The following is a 25,413-nucleotide window of genomic DNA, read 5'->3' on the forward strand; positions in this document are numbered from 1 at the left end:
GAACTATAATTACAAACCATTTGTATTTAAAGCATGGCCACAAATGCCTTCCATCACACACCCACGAAGCAGTCTCCCAATTCCCCCCTGTAACCACTAAACATGTAATCCACGCGGCAAAGCCCCTGCATTGGGAAAACCCAAAGCGGTATGGAAACAGCATACACTTCAACTCAGCCCAACCTTCCCCCTGCATGCCGAGTGCCACATCCTTATAACTGTGCCTGACAATACGCTGCCCATATGAGGCTTGGCCTCTTTCTTGTGCGCATAATGGTGACCCACTCGTTTTAGAGCCATAGTGTGCAGACCGGGTAGCGGTGCAGGCACGTAAGAACACCTTCTTAATCAAATGCTTACCAGAACCGTGCTTTGCCCCTATAATGTTCCCACTCCTTTGACCCAACTTTGGCTTAATATCTAGCATAAAATGGCCTACTTTCCTCCTGTGCGGGCTGGTAACCATCCTCACTCCCAAGCCCTGCTCCAGAACATGCCCTCACTTTACCTTAATGTAAAGACAATACATAAGTAGTCACGCGCATCCATGTATGTCACGCCATCGCTACTATAGCCCGTCACCAAATCAATTACATGTATACAATTGGAACATTGTTAACTTCAAATGGATGCACTCCATTCCGTTGACCCCAAAAAAACCGCCTCCCGTCTCCCTGCCTGCTAGCATTGCGCCTTATTCCGCCCTTCTCAGCTGTGCGTGCATTGGCCAGCCATACCCCCATTTCCTGACCAACCTGTGCCTTACAGTTAAGCCGTCGCCATTCACCACGCGGACAGCACTGAACTGCTATGCTCCCCACCCCCCGCAACAATACATTCAGTGATATAAACCCACTTGGCCGTCCCTCCCCCGCTTTACAACCCTTGTTTTCCTGTTCCTAAACGAAAATCCCTGGACACCGATGTGCGAATGCCAGTTAACTCCCAATTTACGGCGTCTCGGGGGCTACTGTTACGAAAGCTACTGGACCCTATCCGTCTAAAAACTTTATACAAACACTGCGGCCGCCCCTCAATTTAACACGCGCAACACACCCACCCCTTTACCATCCTTAAATGCTCCCCTTGATTAATGCAACTCCCTCCGCCTGTTTAAAATCTTCCATCCCCCCTAACCGTCTGACACCATAACTTATTAAACGGCATGTCGCACGACATAAACTCCTGCCCCAGTGCTACTAGGCCTCTCAGCCACCTTCCATGTGCCCTGCCCCCGCCACATCCTTAATGCCCATAATACCCTGCGCGCCCTCCCCTACCTTACCCATCCCTCCATACACCGACTTTCCATCTCGAACCTCGAGCGTTTGCCGTTCATCATGCAGCAAACCCACTGCGCCCTTGCTGAACAAGTACTGCGGCCTGGGGCCGCTGGCCCTACCTCCCCAGGCATCGTTCCTGTTCCATTCCTTTAGAGCTTATGCCCAAGTGCTGGAACGTACCAACCCCATCCTACCCTGCATTCCTGATGTGCTACTCTGCCCCCCCAAACCTACTCCCACAGGTGCCATGTTTTACCCAAGAAACCCGACCTAATGCACATGACTCTTTCCCACTCACCTGTGCCTTTGGTTCGCTTTCTTGCTGTGAACCGAAACCGCTGGAACCGTAACTCTGACCCCAACATGCGAACTTCTCGCCAGGAACCACCCGCACAACTGGAACGGCAACTTCAACCACAACTGCAACAAACAGGAAGCGGCAACAACAAAAACCAGGATCAGCCCTAGTACCGCATTATTCGGTGTTGTTGGCTTTGACCTCACTTGCCACCCATTCCTTTCACTGGCCCCTCGGCCGTTGTTACACGCCAATGCCGAAGCTCCTCAGAAAAGCTGTCCAGATTTTCAACCGCCCCCAAAATTACAGGATACCAGTGCGTCTGATGCTTGCTTTTGTCTACAATTGCACGCACAATTCTCCGCAATGTAAGCAAAAACAGGGGGGGGGTGACCCCAACGTGCCTTATGGGCCCAACCTGCCCAGGAACCAGCTTGCTCCTTGCCCCTCCCCCACCAATACTCCAACAGCCCTTTTCTACACGCCCTCGAAACCCGTCGCCACTGGAAACATGACCCCTCTTAGCTGTACACCTCCTCAGCTGAATCACCTCCCTCTAGTGTCCTTGGAATTGACTGGCCAGAGATTATGGAATCAGAATGCCTACCGCTCATTTCTAGTGTAGTCACGTAACACTGCCTTCTTAATTGCTTTCATAAACACGTTATATGTAAACAAAATTACTGCTGGAAGTTGGCCACATGGCAGGGCTGCCTCAGTGTCCAGAGTGTGAATAATTGTGCCATGCAAGCCATAGTCATAGAATGAGTGGCACGACAAAATACCTTGCGCGGAGGCCTTATCTAGCATATGCAGTTTCCAAACTGGTGCCCCTACTCGAGGTGCGGGATGCAAATCCCGACTCGCAGCCCACACACTTTTACACGTAGTGCCTGTGCAATGCGCCCAAAGGGAGGCAAAGAACGTATCAACAGCATACCCCCATATATACGACCGAGATGCAAAATTAACCTCTATGCCGCCTCGACCAGCCCCGCCATAAAATCACCTACTGTATCTTAAAGCTGTATGCACAAACTTCTGCTAGTCTCGCAGAAGGCGTACCCGCCATGCATTTAGTCCCAGTAAGTTTTCCCCGCGGGCTAACACAGTGGTTAAACCCATCCAGCCTGTTACCCCCATGTGCTGATCTGCCTTGCCCCTCAATCTCCCAATGCCGTGTGCATGCCCGCCCATTCATGGATTGACCTCTTTGCTGCACATTAGCCAGAGAGCATATTGCTGCCCATTCTTGTAGCCGTAGCTGCGACCATACAGCAACTGAATGCCCTTGTGCATGTCACTATGACCGTGAGTTAAGCAGAGGGAGGGTGGGTGCTACCCGAGGGCCATATGGGCCCAACCCGCCAAGGAACCATTTCTAGTCCTTGCCCCTCCCCCACACGTACCTCTGACTGCACATTTCTCTCTGCGATTGATGCTCCTTCACTGGGACCCCGCTCCTTCGGCGCTGGAACCACTTCACTGGAACAGTCCTTTTACTGGAAAGCCACCAGAAACAGGAGCACGCCATCAAACGGGAACACGGGAAACCGAGCAAAAACGAAGTCCTCTGCTGGCAAGCGGGCGTCCCACTGCCAAGGCTGGATGCAAACAAAATCCAGGATCCGGTGGGGGCAGGAAACCGAGGGAGAATGTGTTTGTATCTGAAAACCTGTGCCTTTATGAGGCCTGCTTCTCCCTCGGCTCCCTGCCCCGCCCCTTACATTTCGCGCGCTCCCTAGGCGTTCCTCCCCCATCCCCGCCCCCCTGACCTTCTTGCGTAGTGGGGGGGAGGAGGCCGGCTGGTCAGCCCCCACTAAGGGGCGGTGCCCGCCATGCCACCTTCGCTGGCGCATTCGCCCGCCATTACTGCTCCCATACCGCCATTGCAGCACACCTCATGGGATGCTTGTGCCGCCTATCTTAGGTAAGTAACCCCTCTCGGTGCAGCAGACATCCGCCCATCCTCACTTACACAAGAAAACCAACCATTCTGCACTGTGCTTGAAGGTTACGATGGAAAGACAGAACAAGATGGAGGAGGCACCCGATAACCGGGGCATGGTCCTCCTCCTCCTCCTCCCTCTCCCCTGGGTAAGGGGGAGGGATAAGCATAAGCATGCCAAAGCACTGGAAAAGCCCGCAAAAGGCGACAAAAGAAAGGGGGTGGACAAGCCCCATATAAGCGGCGGGCGCGGGCTGCGTGGGACTTTGCAGCCCGCAGCAGAAGGACGCCCACCGACACAGGAAGGATTTTTTTTTTGGCAGCAGAAGGCCCCTCGCCAACACTGGAGGGCGTTGGTGGTACAACGTACACCATCGTAAGAAAGAGTCGAGGAGCTGGGGGCTTTGGATACAGTTGGGCCAGAGCCGTGAGAAAGCGTTGCAGCGTAGGTGGAAAAGGAGCTCGAGTGGCTGACTGCGAGTGTGCCACAACGAGATGCAGGGGAGGAGCAGCGGTGTGCCAGCGATTTCAGGCGGCGGAACCGCCGCTAGAACGGTGGACGTCGTAGGAAAAAGAAGCACCTTTGCGGGAGAAAATGCAGCGAGTCCCAGGTCTGTACTGTTACCGGGAGGCCTCCGTGGGAGGCTGAGCTGCAGGAGGCGTGGAGCAGCTAGCACAAATCGGGACAGCAGAACGGGCGAAGAATCATTCAGCGCAAGGCCAGTGACAGGAAGAGTTTCGAGTGGGTGAAAGCTGGCGATGGCGACATGCAGCAAGCAGGATTAAAAATAGTTTACTGGTTATGAGAATCTGACCGCAACGGGTGAAATCACCAAAAGACTTGAGCAATGGGGACTACGAATACAATCTTCAAGCAGACTCAAGCAGGATGGGAAGTTTATTGACTGTTAGGGACAAAGCATCTGGCTCTGCAGTGGGTAGAAGGCAACAAAGGTTGAGGAGATTGAGCGTAAGGAAGTATGAGGTGGACGAGGAGAACCAAATTTGGAACGAGTAGAGGGAGCTATTCGTCGTTGTGGGCAGCATAACCGGGCGGTCGTCAGGTTGCACTTGATTGGGGCTGTTTTGCTTTTGGCCAGCCTTTGAGTGAAGGTCAGCTTCAGGAGAAGGTTATCAGTGATGCAGGTCTATTGCTTGAAAGCGCCTTGTTCGGCTTTGATGCACGTTTTGTATGCCGCCAGCTTTGGGCCTCACAGGTGGTAAGGTTCAGGGGCCATAATTAAACTGGCGGCGGAATGTGAATTTTACAACGTGGTTCATCTGGATTAACGGTCTGGGTCAAAGGTTCAGGTTTGCTCGGGATCGCTGCCAGGGTAGCCGTAGAGGGAAAGGTGTGTGAAGAATCAATGTCCCTAGGAGGAGGGGTTTGTCAAGTACTTCAGGGACAAGCTTGCTAGTGCGGGGACTCAATGGCCGAGGAATGTATTCTTGTAGTACAAAATGGCACGATACACATTATTTCTGGGATCTTTTCAAGGTTGTGTGAGAGCGCCACGAAGGAGGTGTTACAAATGGCACTATACAAATTATTGCATGGTTCTTTGCATGGTGTGCGGGGGCGTCACGTAAGGGGTAGTGCATAATGGGGCTATTCACAATATTGCATGGCGCTCTCCAAGGTGTGTGGTAAGGTTAAGGGTTAGTACAAAATGGCGCGATACAGATTCTTGCATGGCTCTTTCCATGGTATAGGAGCATCACGTAAGGGGTGGTACAAATTGGCTTCATATGCATTTTTGCATGGCATTTTTCATTGCGGAAGGGAACGCCACTAGGAAGGTTTTACAAAATGGCGCAATACGCATGACTGCATGGCGCTTTCCATGGTGGTGGGAGCATCTCGTAAGGGGTAGTACAAAAAGGCGCTACACGCATTAGTGCATGGCGCTTTCCATTGTGATCTACACGATGAAGAAATTACTAAGGGGCGCTACACGCATTATGGCACGGCGGTCTTCCCAACCATAACGATGTTAGGTCATTTGTTCAGGCCATACGTAGAATGGAGGTGGGATCCGTAAGTTTTAATATGGATAATTATTGCAGTGCCGAAATAGATTGTAGACTCAATTGTCTGCTGAGATAGCACACGGTTGTGGGAACACAACACAAGTATTGGGTAGTGCTGCGCGGGTGGCAACAGCAGTCCACCGGTGGAGGCGGTGCCTTTGAGGTAGGTCACCACTCCACCTACCTTAAGGGTGGGTTAACGTGGGAGAGTGGCGGAAATATGGGGCATACAGGGAAAGCCGTTGCATGGCTTGGAAGGAGAAGTGTTATGTTGGGGGGTGATTGTAGGGGCATGATCAGAGTTCAGTTTGCCCTCACAGCCGGTTGGAGGTTACGGAGGGCGATGTTTAACGGTACCACTTTGGCATGGTAAAAGCCAAACACAGGCCCTGGACATCACAGCCACATTTTGGGAATATATGAGTGAAGACATTATGTGGCACGAGGGCTCTATGAACCCATCCATACCATGATACAGGATGGCGCAATTAGGTCACAAATATTGCATCTGTTTGGATAGGGTGTTTGGCAGGCCTCCATACTATGGGACAGGATGACGTGAGGGGGGCGCAAATATTGGAATTGGTGGATAGGATGTTTGGCATGCCTCCATACTACGATACAGGACGGCGTGATGGGGGCACACATATTGTATTGGTTGAGAGGTTTGGCAGGCCTTCATACTATGATGCAGGATGGCATGATGGGGGCATAAATATTGCATTTGTTTGGATAAGATGTTGGGCAGGCATATATACTATGATACAGGATGGCGTGACGGGGGCACAAATATTGCATTTGTTTGGTTAAGAGGTTTGGCAGGCCTCCATACTATGATACAGGATGGCGTGACGGGGGCACAAATATTGCATTTGTTTGGTTAAGAGGTTTGGCAGGCCTCCATACTATGATACAGGATGGTGTGATGGGGGCATACATATTGCATTTGTTTGGAAAAGATGTTTGGCAGGCCTCCATACTATGATGCAGGATGGCATGACAGGGGCACAAATATTGCATTAGTTGGATAAGATGTTTGGCAGGCCTCCATACTATGATACAGGATGACATGTTGGGGGCACAAATATGGCATTTGGTTTTGTTCACATGTTTGGCAGGCCTCCATACTGTTAGGGAGAATACTCCAGAATGGCTAATTTCCCTTATCTACTGAGTCCCTCAGCAGCTTTGCTGGATTGCTAGGATTTATTTTTTCCACCTGTTAAGAGTGTGAGCCTTTTTTTCCCACTCTTAAATGGTTTTTGCTGTGTGTTTAACATTTTTGTGTTCATAGACTGTGGAGCCTCACCTACTCCATAGGCATCATCTTTTTACTGTGTGTCACACACAGGGTTGTCTTTTTCAGACTTCCCATTTTAAACTCCATTTTTCTGGGACTGACTACTGTCTCCCAGAACATGTAAAGTTGCCATTGACTTTATTAGTCTTTTTAAATTCACAGACCCAGTACAAACTATCTTACATAGGGTACTGGAAAGATTTAATAGTTATCCCTTTTTGTCTGTCTTTCATGGAACATTATTTTGTTCCCCTTTCTTTAAGATTTGGCTATGTTTGTAGCCTCGAACTTTAATCCGCTGGACCCCATTTACTTTTATTTGGTTCTGGCTGGGTTTATTCGCCATTTCTTGTAAAGGTCTTTCTCGTGTTTTTCTCTGCGTGCCAAACCAGGTTTGGTTACTTTGTTCGCCGTCCTTTGGCCGGCTTCTGTACAGAAGCCCTCCTTAGGGGCCTGACAAACTAGGTAGACAGGATGTGAGGGAGGGGTTTTAGGCCCTATGCACAGGGTCTCCTTGGAGACCCAACTCACACTCTTGTTTGATTGGCTATGTGACTGCCCTGCCAGGACAGCCAACCTGCTGTGTGATTGACAGCCAGGCTGTGTGAATGTGGGAAAACTGCATAAAAAGCAGGTCTCTGGGACTTGGATGGCAGAGTCACCACTTCGAGAGAACCAAAGAAAAGCTGAAGGAAGAGGACTTTTGCAACTACTGAACGTCCCGGTGAAGCCCTGCTGCAGGTCTGAATCTCCTAAACTTCGACGACAGAGAAGATCTGCATGGAATCTTCTTCCCCTGAGCTGGTGGGACCAACCAGTTTGCCAAACACCAAGCAAGGCCTCCCTCCACTGGTCGAATTTGCTGTGCACCGCTGTAGTGAACTGGATAGCCAGGAGGACCGGACCCTGTTTGGGTTTTAAGGAGCGCACCTTTTATTTGTTGCTTTGCTCTGCTGCTGGTTTCTTCCCTGGGCAGTGCAGGACCCTCCAGTCTTCCTTCTGTGTGTCAGTCCGACAGTCACTTCAGGAACCATGAGCCTGCAGGATATGCCAGGAACTTCTGCCTCAGCTACAGCATTCTTCTTCTTCTAAGGTACTGTTCAAACACGGTTGTTCATTTTGTCTGACTGCGGTGAAAGTGTTTCTCTAATCTTTTAAATAACTTTTCCTTCGACCAACTTCGTTTCAAACTCTTGGCAAAGACTTAACCGCGAACTACTCTGAACTTTGTGATCCTCTGCAAAGACCATTAACATTGGCCCAGGCCTATTAATTTGAATCCTCATTTTAGTAAGCCTTTTCTACATTGCCCTGCCTACTTACTTGTTGGTGCTGTTTGATTTTGTATAACCTTGTCTTTCTCACCCTTCTTAAATTGCTGAAGTGCCATTTTGCTCACACTTCATTTTGAGCTTAACTTATCCAGAATTGATTGGGTGTTGTGTAGTATATTAAGATTGTGATTTTTCTGCTGCTTTACTTAGTGAACTGTTTTACTAATAAATGTATATTCTTTTTCTCAGAAACCTTGAGTCAGTGTCCTGGGGACGGCAACCGGGGGTGGATCAGAATCCCCCATCAAGCTTCAGGCATGGGAAGAAATATGTGCCTCCACCATTGGGATGGAGTGCATCGAAGGAGTCGGAGGGATGGAGAGAGGAGTCCCGACATCTGGAGATGCAGGTAGGTGGCCAAATCAAGCCATGCTAAAAGCAACAAACTTCAATCATGTGAAGTACCATGTTGACCCATAGTGCATATGCAACACATCGGCAGGAGAATGCCCACAGACACATCCGGAATACACCCTGCACACATGCAGCATGCACACCCTAACTGCTGGCACCCACATACCACCATGCAACTTTCACACAAAAGGCACAAAACCTGTATGCCCCTGCCGGAAATGTTCTGCATGTACCTTCTGTTAAGATGTCACTCGTCACAATGCACGGCCAATGTCCGCAGACCCATTAATAACAGTATCCCACCTTTGCTCCACCACAGGCTCTGATTCAGACCTCCAAGATGAGGACACCACTGCCTCCAGAGCCACCAAGAGGGCCAGGACAACAGTGGCAAGGCCGCAAGCCTCCACCTCAGCCGTCCCTGGAAAAACACACCAGCAGCCACAAACCCTGCCAGGGGAAGAGGCCAGGCCAGTGACAGCCACCACAACAGTCATCGGAGACGCAGCAGCAGCACCGCACACGTCAACAATTGTGCCCACCGAAGGGACAGGCTCCGCTGCGAGCAGCACCCTGGGGGAAATTGCTGCCATAGCAGCATCCTCAGACAGTGAGGCAGGGAGCATCGAGGACATCGATGATGGAAGCCCCACTGCCCACCCACATTCCCCCCACACATCCCTAAGCCCCCTGCAGGCGGATGCCACACAGGGGCATTCGGAGGCCGAGGATTGGCCAGCCACCCCATCCCTGCAGCCTGAGGCGAGCAGCCCAATGGACATGGCAATGCCACTGGGCATGAGCCAGCGCAACTAGCAGACCCTGCAAGAGATAGTCACCCGCCAGCAGCAGCTATCCACCCTCCTTAATGAACACGTAGCAGAGTGTGGGGGTGCAAGTGTTGCCATTGAGTCCTCCACAAAGGACATCTGTACAGAGCTCGCTGCTGTGCGGCACGTCCTCACAGAACTAGTACAGGCCATTAGGGACACGCGTCCAATCGTGCAGCCAGGACCCTCCTCATCAACCAGCTCGGCACAGAGCAGCCCCATCCGCAGATCTGGGAGGAATCTGCGCAGCACGGGCAGGGGTGCCCCGGTGGTCAGGAGAGGGGACTGTCAGTAGTGGCTGGACAGTTGAGCAGGACTCCTTCACACACTGCTGCACAGACCGTACCACACCTTCATAGGGATTCCAGGGGGGTGGTGGGAGGGTGGAGGGGGTGTGTTGGGGTGTTCAGGGGGGAGGTGGGAGGGTGGAGGGGGTGTGTTGTGGTGTTCAGGGGGAGGTGGAAGGGTGGATGGGGTGTGTTGGGGTGTTCCGGGGGGAGGTGGGAGGGTGGAGGGGGTGTGTTGGGGTGTTCAGGGGGAGGTTGGAGGGTGGAGGGGGTGTGTTGGGGTGTTCAGGGGGGAGGTGGGAGGGTGGAGGGGGTGTGTCATTCCTTTTTGAAATCACAATACACTTTTTCGTTTTGCACAAATCATATGTGTGGACATTGCTCATTGCGTATGTGTGCTTTATTGTTGAATAGTCCGCAGTGTGCATTTTCAAGACACACACATTGGCCCGAGTGCCCTCTCCATGTCACACGCACACGACGTGTGTGCTAGAAGCATTGGTCAATGAGATTCTGACGCATTTCACGCCCCTCCTGTGCATCGCTGCCTCCTTGAGGTGCTGCACCATCCCCACCCACATAATCCTCATCGCCAGGTGGTTGCAGGTCTGCGTCAGGGGGCAGGGGCACATTTCGTCTGACGCACATATTGTGTAGCATGACACATGCCATCAAAATCTTCGCAACCTTCTCATGGCGGTACAGGAGTGCCCCGCCAGACCTGCAGAGGCAGCGGAAACGTGCCTTCAGTAGGCCGAATGCCTGCTCAATCACCACACGGGTACGTGCATGGGCACGGTTGAAGTCCTCCTCATGCTGGTTCTGTGGGTTCCGGACTGGTGTAAGGAGCCACCTCTTCAGGGGATAGCCTGCATCACCTGTAAGTGGACAACAATGTATGTGTCAGGGATGAGAATGATTACTGAACATGACGTGACGCCATGCCTTGCATTAGACTGTTACTTTGCACCACTTTTAGTCGCACTAATGGATTCACACTATGCAACCGGTATATGTTCATGGCTCTCATGTACTGTTTTGCATGCCAAGTCACAATGAAGGGGTGACAAGTGCCTTGTGAGTGCACATCCACTGTGTCCATTCAGGCCGTATTTCAGGTGACCTGGCACGTGTCCTGTGAGGTCAACGCTCACATGATTGCAACATTGATGTCTGGCACATTATGACCCCAGTGAACAATACTGATGTCAATGTGGACAGTTTGTGGGCCTTGCTGTCTGAGTTGTGGTGTATTGATGTTCCTGTCCGTCATGTGCCTCCTTTGTGCGCAGTTATGGGGGACAGGCCTATCAGTAGATGGTGTTTGGTGACGTGCATGTAGCTGCTGTTCGTTGGAGTCAATGTTGTCACATTTTTTACAGTACACTTGCAGATGGTTGTGTCATGGTTGGGACACACCTTCATTCCCATGTTAGGGCTGCTTAGGTCAGGCATCATGTATACAGTTGTCAGATGACAAGTGCTGCCTCAGGGTATGGTCTGGCTACTGCTAGCCGCAGCCAGGTGAAGTATGCATCACCCCCCCCTTTCTGCCAGGTGAAGTATGCATTGGTACGTCGATCACCTACCCACTTTGAATTTCCATGGCCATGACATTAGACTCACCGAGTAGCCAGGATCTTGGGCCTGCATGTCGCTCCATGTAGCGTGGTATTGTGGAGTTCCTCAGGACCATTGAATCATGGGTTGATCCGGGGAATCGGGCACAACAATGTGTGAAGATCCTGTTGGAGTCACAGAGCATTTGCACGTTGATTGGTTAAATAGTTTACGGTTGCGGTACGGTACCTCGAAGGCATGTGGGACCACCAATTCCACATGGGTGCAGTCGATGGCACCAATGCAACCAGGTATGCCAGCTAGTGCATGGAAACCCACTTTGGTGTTAGCAATCTCCTAGGCAGACCGTGGCAATGAGATGTGGTCGTCTGTGTGCTTATGGAGGGCATCGAGCACTTGGATCAGTGCACGTGAGAATAATGGTTGTGATATGCCATGCAGGTGCCCCACTGTGTGCTGGTAGGTGCCTGTGGCCAGGAAGTGGAGCACAGACACTACCTCCAGTAGGGGGGGGGGTGGCGGTGGGTGTTTCAATCATGCTGACAATGTCGTTGTGTATCATGTCCACAATGGTGGTGATGGTGTCCCGGTCCAGTCGGTACAGGGTGTGGATCTGCTCAGCGGTGAGGTTGAATGGACTGGCTCTGATGCGTGGGATTGGGGGCTGCCTCTGTGGTGGCACTGGCTGTGCAGGTGGGGCTTGCTGGCCCTGCTTTGCCCTCCTTCTCCTCCTGCGTCTCCTCTGTGCAGCCTGTTGTTGTTGTTGTTGTTGTTGTAGTTGCAGTTGTAGCACTTGCATTGCTATCAGGTCCTCCTGCCCCACCATTGCTAGTCCTATTGGTATCATTGTGGAGTGTGACTGGGTCTGGGAAGGGGTTGGGTGTGCTCTTTTTCTACTTCCTGAGTCTGTATTGCCTCCACCTGTGCTGATTCTGTGCACCTGTGGCAGCTGGATTCACTGCACAAGGCCCTTTACGGTTGGTTCGCGATGGCGTTACTAGCGCCATGGCGGTAAGGTACTTTACGGGCTGGGTGATGGCGTTAGGTGCATGTCCGCTTGGGTCGGCATTCGCGTACCTTTCCGCCATGGCGGTGATTATGGTGTGGGATGCCGCGTGCGTGCGTCCTTGGTGCAGTTAGCGGAGCGTTAACTACGATGCCGCTAATGGCATCGTAGTTAACGGTCAGGGGTCATAATCGGACCTAGCGGAAAACGATGGCAGTAATCTTTTACCGCCATCGTTTTTCACTTAGCGCCAGGGTCGTAATGAGGCCCATAGTCTTAATTGTGTGCGGTGTTCCCAAAGGGTACTGCATATGATTCTGCCTAACACATACTATGATACAGGATGGAGTGATGGGGGTACAAATATCACACTTGTCTGGATAAGATGCTTGGCAGGCACAAAAGAGCTAGGTGCGGGGAATCAACAATACAGGTGCCTGTATGATTTGGCAGAGATTTCTTTACGCTGCACGTTATGCCATGATAAGGAAGGGATAGCTTGAGGTACCTTGCTATGGTATTTCTTGCAGCGGTATGCTTATGCTAGTACTGGCGGGCAGGCAGCCCTCTTTCGCGCCCCACGTTTGGTAGGATATGGCATTTATTTTGCACCTATTACACAAGTATTTCGTGGAGCACTGTTGCCCCACTCTCCATCAGCGCAAAGGGGTAGCAAGCATGTTTCAGTTGTGAGGCAACAGACTAGTTTAGCGTTTCCAGTCATGTTTGCTCCTTTCGGGACCAGGAGTAGGTGCCCACGGCCGCAATAGGACAGTTGGCCGGAGCCCTGAGACAACAGGGGGTGTCAATGGTGGCACATGCGCTAAGTATGGTTAAGGCACCATAGTGGGGAGAAGGTCGAAGGGAGGGCCAGGGCGCTCAAAGCCGGGGTTAGCAGAAAAGTATGATAAGGGTGCCTTTAGGGAAATGGCCAAGGAGGTTTGTTGGGATACAAAGGATTGCTTTGAAGGGATGTACATTAAGGGGGTGTGGCTTTAGACAGTGGTTAAAGGAACACTCAGGACAGTCTTGGCATAATTTTGAAAGGCTTCCGGCAAGGAGCACATGGGCGGAGGCGCTGGTTGCAGCGAGCAGCAGCGATACTGCAGTTGAATACCCAGGGAAATGGGTTTTGCAGCAAAGGGTTGGGACAAACTCAGCCTTTCATCCCACACACCGTGGGAATAATGAACAATGCTCAGATACCGGAGGGTTCACAGTCAATATAGAGAGGCTGATTTAGTACAGGTTTTAAGGGGTGCCTTCAGGTAAATCACAAGGGACGCGCCAGCTGTGGATCCCAGATTAGACATGGGAAGCCGGTAAAGGGCGGCTGGGCAACATCAGAAATCGCTAGCAGTTAGTGGTTGGTTACGGGGATGGAAGCAGTCAGTAGGGACTAAGCAGAGTTTTAGGTTAGTATTGGGTATGTGCCTCATTGATCAAAGAAGGTGGTGGGGTGTACAATTGTGGTAGTACGCATGTTATCACTACAGGTATAGAATTGAAGGGGAGGTGAAGCATGGGAAATTCTGAGTAAAGTTAACCCTCTTGACTGCCCCTGGGAATGGCAAATTGCTGGAGGAATGATTGGGGAGATGAGCTGAGCATGTCCGAAGCGGCTTTAGAAAGGGGAAAGGCACCGTTCTATAAAATAGGGTCTAGTTAAGAAGAGGAAGACTCAGCTCTGCATGGGCACGAGCAGCAATCATCCAGTCAAGTAGAACATTCGCGAGGGTAGACAATCCACCTGGAGTGGGGTGGGGGAACCTGGGGCCAACATGATGAAGGGGAAGAGAAACAAGGTCAAGCTCTGAGGGGCCGGGTTTGCAGACTGTTGGAACTATGGCTGGAGAGCTTTGACTTACAAAAGAGATAGAAAAGAAAGGGGAAGGAGGCCTATGTAAAAAAAGAAGATGGCACAGCTCCTTCCGGTCATGATCGGCACTCTGCCAGCTCGATGAAATTCCTGCAAGGGCTGGAAATCCACAAAGGATTAGAGTGGGGAGAAAGGCAAAGTTGGTTCTTGAAAGACTAACAAACGAATACAGCTCATCTTCACACGTCAGGAATGGCGCTCTCCCAACATGATAACTCCTGCATGGGCAGGCAGAGCAAGGATATATTGGTGAGGGGGCTTTAGCCTAATAATAGATGGATTTACTGCGGGTGAAGTAGGATAAACAAGTGGACCTCACAGCCGGGGTAAACCAAGAAATTAGGGTCTGGGATCAGGCCATGAAAGAAAGAAAGGTAGAAGGGGCAGGAGTGTTCCCCAGAACAGCCACAACCTGGTCAAAGGTGAAGTCCCTGGTCGAATCTGATAAGCAAAAAAAAAAAGGGAGTGCACTGGCCAGCATGGGGCAGGGAAGTGTACAGAAATTGTGCATAAAGTACATTAAGCTCCTGGAACTACAAAATAGGAAAGGGGGGAGCTGCGGTGGGCGGTAACCCACCTTTGGCGTGGCAGTGTTTTGGCAACCAGTGACAAGAGACAGACTCCAAATGAGCCATTGCAAAGCCGGAACGGTTTTCGCTCTTTTCAGGCCAGCACCTCCTGGGAGCCTAAATGGCAGGGGTGAGGGCTCAGATTCCCCTGAAAAAATGGCGCTCTCGCAGCCCAGGAACACCTGCAGGAGCAGGCGGGTCTCAGGCACGAAGGGTTGGGGGAGTTGTGCCTACTGTGGACTTCGTTGGAAAAAGGGGGAAGCAGGTTTTGGACACAGAGCAGTCGCCGCACCTTCAGAACTATTTTCACAATTGTTTGCTGTGTTTACTATTATGTGTGAAAATAAATCTGCAGCCTTTTTATGCCAAAACGTAGCCATGTCTCATTATGCACCTTACTGGTGGGAAAAGAAAGGGGCTAAGAGGAATGAGCAATGATAATGTATTTTGGCATAATAATGCACAAATGCCCAGGTTATCTCATATGACACTCACCGCCTCACTTGCCGATGCATTACCTCGCTCAGAAAAACTCTGTCCACCAGGCCCACATACTCCTCAAGAAGTGTCAGCCCCCCACAGGACAGGACTCAGAGATATAAATGCACTTCAGACTATAAACATCGTCCACATGACTACAACTGAAAAAAAAAGGATTGGTGGATAGAAATGAAAATAGAACGTGTATCTTCTTAAGTGCCGTCATTTTTCTCCTACTTCGGAGCGCACAAAGCTTCCAGGCAACAACAGCAGGCCGGCAGACGTGAGCGAGTGCGTGAAGGCCCAAATGGTGCTTTGGCCATTTCATCGCCAGGCATTGGCAAGTTGCCATGCCAATGCCATACACTGCTCTCAAACTGCTCTTTTTTCCTTTTTTTGACAGTTTACAATTCCAAAGTTTTTAGCGATATTGGTGGCTTATGTCAACAAGCACCAAAACCAAAATAAATTCTAAATACAAAAGAGTCTGTGCCAAAAATATAAAGGTCCTTTAAAAATATAAAATAGTCCTTAAAAATATATACAAAAGAGCTTTTATACAGCACACTGTAAACTATACATAAAATAACACCTTCCTTGGTAAACACCCTGGCCAGGGCTCTCTCAAGTTCCTTCTTTGCTGCAGTTTTTCCTTTATCTGCTTTAAGATGTTGGACAAGCAGTACTGCAGCAGCATCATGTGGGGGCCCCCAAAGACCTTTTAAACTGGGCTGCTTATACCAGTAGCAGCCAGGCAATCAGCAACAATGTGAGAAGTCCCTTAATTTGCGATGGCCATAATGCATATGCCAGGAGCATCCTGACATTCATTGTAGTGTGGCGGAAGATAACACTCAACCTGGGCTGTGTCTGCCAGCAGCAGTTTGGGGAGTCCACGTGGGCCACCTGGCAGAGGGTGGGGCTTTCCCAATTGATACAGCCTTTCCATCTCCCTCATGGGGAGTGCCTCATCTGCCAGCAAGTGACCCAGTAGGTGGCGGTGAAGAAAGGCACTTCCTGATCGAGGAGCGCCTGTGAGCCGTGCTTAGGCAGTAATGATGCTGAACCCATGTACCCAACACTAAGCCCTTTAAAATGAGGCATCAATACTTTGAGATAGATAGGGATGCAGAATATACTGAAATATCAATAATCAGACTGACTCAGGAAGTTGGCAAAGTAAGTCTGTTTTAATATCAATTGTTTAAAACAGGGAGTAAAACGAACATCAACGAACATCCGCTCGATCTTCACTTTATAAAAAAAGTAGGTCATATCATTGTTGATGTCAATATACGTGGCAAACTACAAAAACCTACTTGGGAAAGTGATTGGCTTAAAGGGAACATCTAGGTATACGTTCCATGCTTGTCTGGGAAAGTGATTTGGTCTCTAACATCAGTTGGGGCAACTAAGCCCTTCTCTAGTGCAAGTCACTACGAACATCATCAAATACACAATGTCCCATTGGTTATACAAACTACAGGGCTCTCTATTACGTGTCCCTCTACAATTGGTTGGAACCTTTGTAGCTCTCTGTACTATTCCGCACATGCTAGCAACACACAGGTTGGCGTCCAGGTGCTGGTGGGCTGGTCATAACCATAGCTTCCCACCTAATTAGCCTGTCATCTATCATCACTTTTGCCATCTGACAGTCAATTAGCCCTTTGAACATTGGCCTTGGAAATGTTCTCTGTGCCTGAGAATAAGAGGGAGTATAGGCACACTTGTCTCTTGGTTTTGATACAGCTCAGCCCAGTATCTATTTTCATCTGACCATGTGACTGCAGACCATGTTTCAGAGCTTTTCTGTATTTGAAATACTATTAAATGATGATCCTCTGATGTCTTCAATGTTCTTGCTACTCACCTCAGACATGATTTTGTACTTTTCACATGTTCTGTAGCTACTGCATGGACATCAAAGCCCACGGTGGCCTTGACTTCCTGGTCTTGTGCCAGCCAAGCCTTTCCTGAATTCACTTCCTTTATTAAGTTTTGGTTTCTAACTGCAACAAACTGAAAAAGCCTTTCTATTTACTGGTTCCAGCTCTGCTAAAGTGTGTTGTGGAATCATCCATAGTCCATACATTCCTATGCATATACATTGGCGCATTGCCGCAATGTATTCACTATGTAGCTGGCCTTTTAAGAATACTTTGTCTACTTGCGTTACTGCATCTGTACAATTGTAAAATGACTTCACGTTTTCTTCATCATTTCTGTAGCATGAGCATCTTCATCTCGAGCCCGAAATGCTGCTCATCTTTAACCTTCTTGGCGGCATTGGTATTTTCACTGGTACTGCTCTTGTCTCACACTCTGGCTCCCAACATATAGGCAACATGGGGCAGAGATTTGAGTGGTGGTACTTTGGCTGCACCTCTACACTCCCCTTTGGGCGATTCATCAACCGCTCTCTCATCAGTCTTCACATCTAGACATCCTCGTCTGAAGAAATTCTTCTTTGGGACCCACATCTTTATGACTCCTTTCAGGCATCCAGCTGATTTCACATCTTTATTCCAGGGCATAAGCATGCATTGTCCATTTGGACTGAAGTAAATCCATCTCCCCACATACTTCTTGTGGTTCTTTGGATACCGGAACTTCGCTCCCTCAGGTACATGAATGCTAGCCTTCATGTAGTCTCTGATTTCTTCATCTGTCAGCTCTTTAGTTTTCCATCCTGATTTGACATCAGTCATGATCTTCATTCCTACTGCCTTTTTTGTAGTCTTCTTACATTGTGAGATTATTATCCTGATAATACAGAATCCAAGCAAAACCATCACTACCAGGGCTCCAAGAAAATCTTGAACGTTTCTGTCAGCCATTGTGGAACCCATGAACAGATTGATCCAAACCAACTGTCAGCAATAACCTCCACTTCATCTATCATCTGGGCATGTAATTTTGTCCGCAACGTTATGGCCTCTGTCAAGGTGCCATTCTCGTCATCATGAGAAGATATGAACGTACAACATGATTCTCCAATTTTGGCACAAACACCTCCATCCATAGCTGTGATCATGTCCAGGACATATCTGTTCTGAAGAATCATCAGTCGTATGGCTCTCAGCTCTTCCTTGATAGCATTGAACCTTTTTATGGTAGTGTTAATCATCTGTAACAATTCCCACCTGCTTATCTGTAACCACTAGGTATTTGCTGCTGTCTAGATCCTTGGCATGGAGATTATTGTGAATATCAATGAGGTCTGACTGAATAATCTGTGTTCACATCGAATGGAATCAAAAGCTTCTATTGACTTGGCTGAGAAATAGTTTTGATTTATCAGCTCAGTAGATTTCTTCTTCTTTAGATGAGCATCTGCCTTTGGTTGGAAAGTCAGCAATATCCAAGTCACTCTTAGGAATCACCAATGCTGGAACATGGAAATTCACTATAGAACACTGTCCTCCCAATCTCTGGGCAGCTTCATGTAAGCTCTGGATCCACAAAACCAGTAGTGATCCATTATCACTGCTGTTTCAATGCTCATTCTTGGCACGTCAAAGACTCAACTACAATTTTGATTCTCTTCAACTTTTCATGTGTCATTGTTTCTGAAACACAGCTTTGCACTGTCCAGGGGCACTATCTTAAATGCCCTCCTTTGTCTTCAACTCATGTCAGTAGTTTAGCAAGTCTTGGGCATAAAGGTTTGCATCAAATTTCCACTATGTGAATGGCTGGTTTGTAACATCCAATATCTACCCATGATCTTCAGATGACCACACCTTCCTCCCATCCATCTGGAGAAAGTACTGATCCCCAAATCTGCATTTGGTCTCTGTCCTTCCATCTTCACATTATTTCTGCAGATTTTCCTGGACTTTCAAGTCTTCTGTTTACTTCCCATCTGATTCCAGCTAATTTCACTCCTGGTCGGTCATATCTTATCACATGATTTCTGGTAAATGTCTTTGATCTTGTCTTTAAATCTTGAACATAATCATCTTCCTCTGGAGCTGACCATTATGTTGCCATACCATAGATGCTGTTTGGCACATGAACTGACCTCTTCCTCCGCAGAGTACAATATGAGATAGGCAGTGTGCTGTCTGAACATCTATTTCAATGGCTATTGATATCTTACACTTCCCCTTACTATAAGGAAGGAGTGCACATACATAGCATTCCTCCTCTGAGGCCCTCCTTCCCACCTCTTTCTTGTGCTGATACCACGTGTTATTCGCCAAATGTGCTGTGCTGTCTAGGTAATCATTAATTTCATGATCATCCTCCCTTGCACTTCTTTTAGGTCTCTTTCTTCTTTCTCCACAAGCAGCTGGCTTATTGCAGGACGATTGAAAGGATTTCGAATGAACACAAAGGAATTGTCTTTTCGCCAGACCAAATGAGGATGAAATTCAAGCAAACAGTAAAAGATCAAGGCCGGTAAATTGTAAATGTCATCACTCGATAGTGTTAGGACACTCACCCGGGAACAGGAACGTCCGTATCCTCGTGGGCGGGGAGATGCCTGGCGGCTGTACACGTGGGATCGTCTTGGCCGAAGGTGTATTCTCCGAGGTCATCGCTCATTTGGGGTGCGTGCCCGCTCCGGGCGAGTCGGGGTGCATGCGTTCATACGCGGAAGCGGCAGGGAACAGGCTTGTGGTTCAAGCCTCGTTTCCATGAATACCTTGATTCCGCGCATGCGCCGACTCGGATTGCGGGTCAAGCCTCGCTTCCATGCCGAGTCTCTATAAAAGAGCTTCCTGGTCTTGTACTCGCCGCATCTCAACGCGGTTTGGTCCTGAACTCCCGCTCGCTACTGGATTACCTTGTCCATACTCGGTTACTTCGCTTGCCTTCCTTGTTCCCTTCCAGTTTGCCCTGCCTTCCCCTGTCCTGTTGGTCTGGTTCCTTGGTTGGGGGTCTGGCTTCCCTGGGTTGGGCTTAGTCTGGTCCTGGTCTGGAGCCTCTTGTCCCTTCCTTTTCCCTTCTTGCTGCCTTACCCCTCTCCTGCCTGCCAACCTTCCCTCGCCTGAATACTCCTCTGCTTTGTGCTTGGGTACCAGTGCCTCTTCGGTGCCTTTACTCAGCCTTTTCTGCTGCCTGCAGTTGCTGCCATACTACAGTCTCGGCTGCCTTCTTCCACCATCTTCGAGAGGGTCTCCGCAAAATCACAAGCAATGCACTCAAGCTTGCTGTTAACATCTACCGACCTTCCCTGTTCAGTGCTCGCACTGTTCTGGCGCCACTTAAATCCAGGGAAGTGTCCATCCGTGGTGTCAGGAATCGGACCCATTTTCAATCCTGCAAATCAGGACGGGACCTGGGCCAATTCTTGGCGTTACCCTGTCATCTTTCGTTCTACAATCAACGTCCTGGCGACCCCGGATGGCAAGCATTCAGGAAACACAGGTACGCAGCGTCCTCGGGACGCACATCTTGACAGATTGAGACGCCTAACCTCCGATTCGGACCCAGAGATGGAGGAATCCTCTGATCTTAGAGACGAAATCAGATCTTTAAGGGCTGAAATGACAGCGCTTCGTCTAGAAAATGAGACACTACGTCAGATGGTGGTGCGTAGGACTAGCACCACAACTCAGGTTGATTCTGCCATGGCACAGACGACACCCATGAAGTTTGATGGGGATTCTAGAAGAGTGGCCGAATTTTGTAATCATTGCAGGATTCAATTTTTGTTCCGGGCTTCCAGTTTCACCGACGAGAAGGCGAAGATTGGGTATATTCTAGGGAATCTAACCGGAAATGCGCTTGCATGGGCAGCTCCTTTGGTGTCCTCAAACAGTCTAATTCTGAGTGATTTTGCCGCCTTTGAGAAAGCGTTCCTGGAAGTGTTCCAGTCACCTAACTTGGCCACCACTGCACAAAATCAATTGATGGATTTAAAGCAGGGTTCAAGTGATCTGATCACATACATCGGTCGGTTCCGTCAATTGGCAGCGGATTCTTAATGGCCAGAAGTTACACAAAAGACGCTTTTTCGGCGAGGCCTGAGAAAGGAGTACAAGGATGAACTTCTTCATATACCAGAACCGGATACTTTACAGGTACTTCAGGAACAGGTTCTTCGAATCGATCACCGTTTGGCTGAACGGAAGGGAGAAAGACGTCGGTTGGAGAGGACGTACTCCAGGTCTTTTCCATTACCTGCTGGTGCTTCAAGTACATCAGAAACGGGTCCGGAACCCATGCAATTGGGGGCACTCAGAGGACCTTTGTCCGCGATGGAGAGGAAACGAAGAAGGGACTTGAACTTATGCCTGTATTGTGGTGCAGCCGGGCACTATTTGGGTACTTGTCAGTTACGACCACTCAGGAAGTCGGAAAACTAATAGGCCTGTCATGTATAAGGAAGGCAATGACAGGCCCACCGTTTAAACCAGTCCTTCCAGATACCGATGGTTTCTTACTGCCCATGTCACCCGTAGCCCTTTTGGTACTCCGAATTAAAGTACTCTGGCAGGACAAGTCAACTGTAATCATGGGTCTTCTAGATTGTGGAGCATCTGGCAATTATATCGATGTTGAGTTCGTCAAGAAGAACCAGATACCTCTACTTAAGAAGAATCAAGCTACACCGATTGAGGTCATTGATGGTACACCTTTGTCTTTTGGTCCCATTCAACATCACACCGGAGCTCTGCAGTTGTGGATCAATGAACATCAGGAAAAGATATCTTTGGATGTGATTAAGTCACCATCTTATCCGATCGTGTTGGGTTTACCCTGGTTGTTGTATCACAACCCTAAAATTAATTGGGTAACCTGTACATTGACATTTAATTCAGATCATTGTTTACTGGATTGTTCCTCCTCAGGGTTATCTGTTGGGATGTCCACAACTGCCACACAGACAGAAGTGAATGGAATATCTTATGTATGCCAGATATCTACCGTACCATCTGAATATGCAGACTACTCTTCTGTGTTTTCGGAACCAAGGGACATTCCTCTGCCTCCTCATAGAAGTTTTGATTGTGCCATAGATCTGTTGCCAGATTCTGTGATTCCACATGGACGAGTGTACTCCTTATCCCCACAAGAAAGAACAGCCTTACAAGAATATCTAAACGACTGTCTTCAGAAAGGGTATATCACCCCTTCCAAGTCTCCTGCAGGATTTCCGCTGTTTTTCGTCAAGAAAAAGGAGGGCACTTTACGTCCCTGTGTGGATTATCGGCAGTTAAATGATCTTACTCGGAAGGACAGATATCCGTTGCCTCTAATACGTGATATCCTGGAATCCTTGCACTCTGCCTGTATATTTTCTAAGTTGGATTTAAGAGGGGCATATCATCTGGTACGAATTAAGACTGGTGATGAGTGGAAAACGGCTTTTAAGACACCCTTGGGGCACTATGAATATCGTGTAATGCCTTTCGGACTATGCAATGCCCCAGCCGTTTTCCAGCATTTGATGGAAGACGTATTTTCGGATTTATTCGGGATATCTGTGTGGGTATATCTAGATGATATACTGATTTTTTCAAGAGATAAGAAGGAACACATTTTACATGTCAAAGAAGTTCTCAGCCGTTTAGGTCAGAACCACTTATACGCCAAGGCTGAGAAACGTCTCTTCAATCAAGACAAGATTGAGTTTCTTGGGTACGTGATTTGCCGTTCTGGCATACAGATGGACCCAACTAAGTTACGGGCAATTCAAGAATGGCAACAACCTAATGATGTGAAGGCCCTCAGCGATTCCTTGGATTCTTCAATTTCTATAGGCGCTTTATACCAGGTTTCTCGAATCTCACAGCACCTTTAACCAGTTTAACCAGCAGTAAGACGTCGTTTGTGTGGAATGAGAAAGCTACTAATGCGTTTGAACGTCTCAAGGAAGCCTTCAGCACCTCAACCATCCTACATCATCCCGACGAGAGTAGACCATTCATTGTGGAAGCAGATGCATCGAATTTCGCCGTTGGATCTGTTCTGCTACAGAAGGACCCGCAGTCAGATGTTGAATTCCCAGTGGCTTATTTTTCCCGAAAATTAACGTCAAGCGAACAGAATTATGCCGTGATCGAGAAAGAACTTTTAGCTATCAAATTAGCTTTTGACGAATGGCGCCATCACCTTTTGGGAGGCCGGTTTCCTGTTGAGGTCCGTACCGACCATAGAAATTTACAGTACCTACGATCTCTTCAATGTCGCACTTCCCGCCAGGCCCTTTGGGCGTTTTTCTTTTCACATTACGATTTCACAATCACTTACATACCCAATGCTCGGAATCTGAAAGCAGACGCATTGTCTCGCTCCTTGGAAGACATCAAGCAAGACAGCCAGAATCAGCTATTGCTAGCCCCAGAACATTTTTTGTTTTCCGTGTCTCATTGTCTGGATACGTTCTTACAAGAAACGTTGGCAGATCCCTACAGAACGGAACTATTGAAATTGCCCCAAGTTAGTGAGAACGAGGGGTTGCTCTTCTTCAGTGGGAGATTGTATGCACCTACCGACTCTCTTCGAATTGCCATTTTGCAAGCATTTCACAATTCGAAGATTGGGGGCCATCGGGGCATACGTGCAACACAAGAACTTGTCGCCAGACAGTTTTGGTGGCCAGGATTGGCTAAACAGATTAAACAATACGTGGAATGTTGTCCAGTATGTGCCCAAGTAAAGATACCCAGAAGGAAGCCACTCGGTCTACTCCAACCAATCGAGACACCGCCATATCCATGGCATACTATAGCTACTGATTTCATAGTGGAACTACCACCTTCCGAGGGCTTCACATGCATAATGGTAGTAGTGGACTGTTTTTCCAAGATGGCTCATTTTATCCCCTTGGTTAAAGTTCCCTCTGCTAGTTCCATGGCCCGAGCATTTCTGCACAACATTTACCGGTTACATGGACTTCCCGATAAGATCATCTCGAACCGTGGTTCCCAGTTCATATCATCTTTTTGGAAACAGCTGTGTCGTCACCTGGGCATACATCGGGCGCTTAGTTCCGGCTATCATCCACAATCCAACGGACAGACTGAGAGGACCAATCAGACGTTGGAACAGTATCTGTGCTGTTTTTCCAACGCCTCTCAGACCAACTGGGCATTGCATTTGGACTTAGCTGAGGTGGCTTATAATAACTCGATCCATTCTGCTACAGGATTAAGCCCCTTTATTTGTTCCTATGGACTCAATCCTAGACTTTTTCCGTTTGCTCCTGTACGACCAAGCACGGTTCCCTCTGCTGATCAACTGATTCATGAGATACGAAGACTGCATGCTCAGGCGACTGGTACCCTGGTTAAGGCACGTGAGGACATGAAGGCCCAGGCAGATAGGAGGCGTACCCCTGAACCCACATTTAGGGTTGGAGGGAAGGTGTGGCTTTCTTCCAAGAACTTACCTGTTCGCAACTTACCTATGAAACTTGCTCCCCGTTTCCTAGGGCCCTTTCGAATTACTAGACGGATTTCCCCGGTGGCATTCAAACTAGATTTGCCCCCATCCTGGCGGGTGCATCCCGTTTTCCATGTCTCCCTGTTTAAGCCTTACCTGGATGACCCCTATGGGCGCTCGGGCTCCCGTCCTGCGGCCATTGAGGTACAGGGTGTTCCTGAATATGAGGTCCGGGAAATCTGTGATTCTCGTTTCCATCGGAGTCAATTGGAGTTCTTGGTGGACTGGGAGGGGTATTCAGCTTGTGACCGCACTTGGGAACCTATTGGGAATGTCCATGCTCCTCGTTTGGTGCGTGAGTTCTATTTACGCCATCCTTGTAAACCGGGGGCCCCGGGTCTTTCTGGAAGGGGGCATGGTGTTAGGACACTAACCCGGGAACAGGAACGTCCGTATCCTCGTGGGCGGGGAGATGCCTGGCGGCTGTACCCGCGGTATCGTCTTGGCCGAAGGTGTATTCTCCGAGGTCATCGCTCATTTGGGGTGCGTGCCCGCTCTGGGCGAGTCGGGGTGCATGCGTTCATACGCGGAAGCGGCAGGGAACGGGCTTGTGGTTCAAGCCTCGTTTCCATGAATACCTTGATTCCGCGCATGCGCCGACTCGGATTGCGGGTCAAGCCTCGCTTCCATGCCGAGTCTCTATAAAAGAGCTTCCTGGTCTTGTACTCGCCGCGTCTCAACGCGGTTTGGTCCTGACCTCCCGCTCGCTACTGGATTACCTTGTCCATACTCGGTTACTCCGCTTGCCTTTCTTGTTCCTTTCCAGTTTGCCCTGCCTTCCCCTGTCCTGTTGGTCTGGTTCCTTGGTTGGGGGTCTGGCTTCCCTGGGTT

General features: G+C 49.2%; 1 long non-coding RNA gene across 1 annotated transcript; it reads left to right on the forward strand.

Annotated features, from left to right (window-relative positions):
• The first annotated feature begins 3,760 nt into the window (after positions 1-3,760).
• Positions 3,761-9,733, forward strand: LOC138569600 (uncharacterized). Its single transcript, XR_011303272.1, has 3 exons — positions 3,761-7,953; positions 8,384-8,543; positions 8,868-9,733. It is a non-coding gene; the product is annotated as an uncharacterized lncRNA (long non-coding RNA).
• Positions 9,734-25,413: the final 15,680 nt, after the last annotated feature.

The sequence above is a fragment of the Ambystoma mexicanum genome, chromosome 2q (assembly GCF_040938575.1).
Source record: "Ambystoma mexicanum isolate Mex_15411 chromosome 2q, UKY_AmexF1_1, whole genome shotgun sequence".
Taxonomy (NCBI): domain Eukaryota; kingdom Metazoa; phylum Chordata; class Amphibia; order Caudata; family Ambystomatidae; genus Ambystoma; species Ambystoma mexicanum.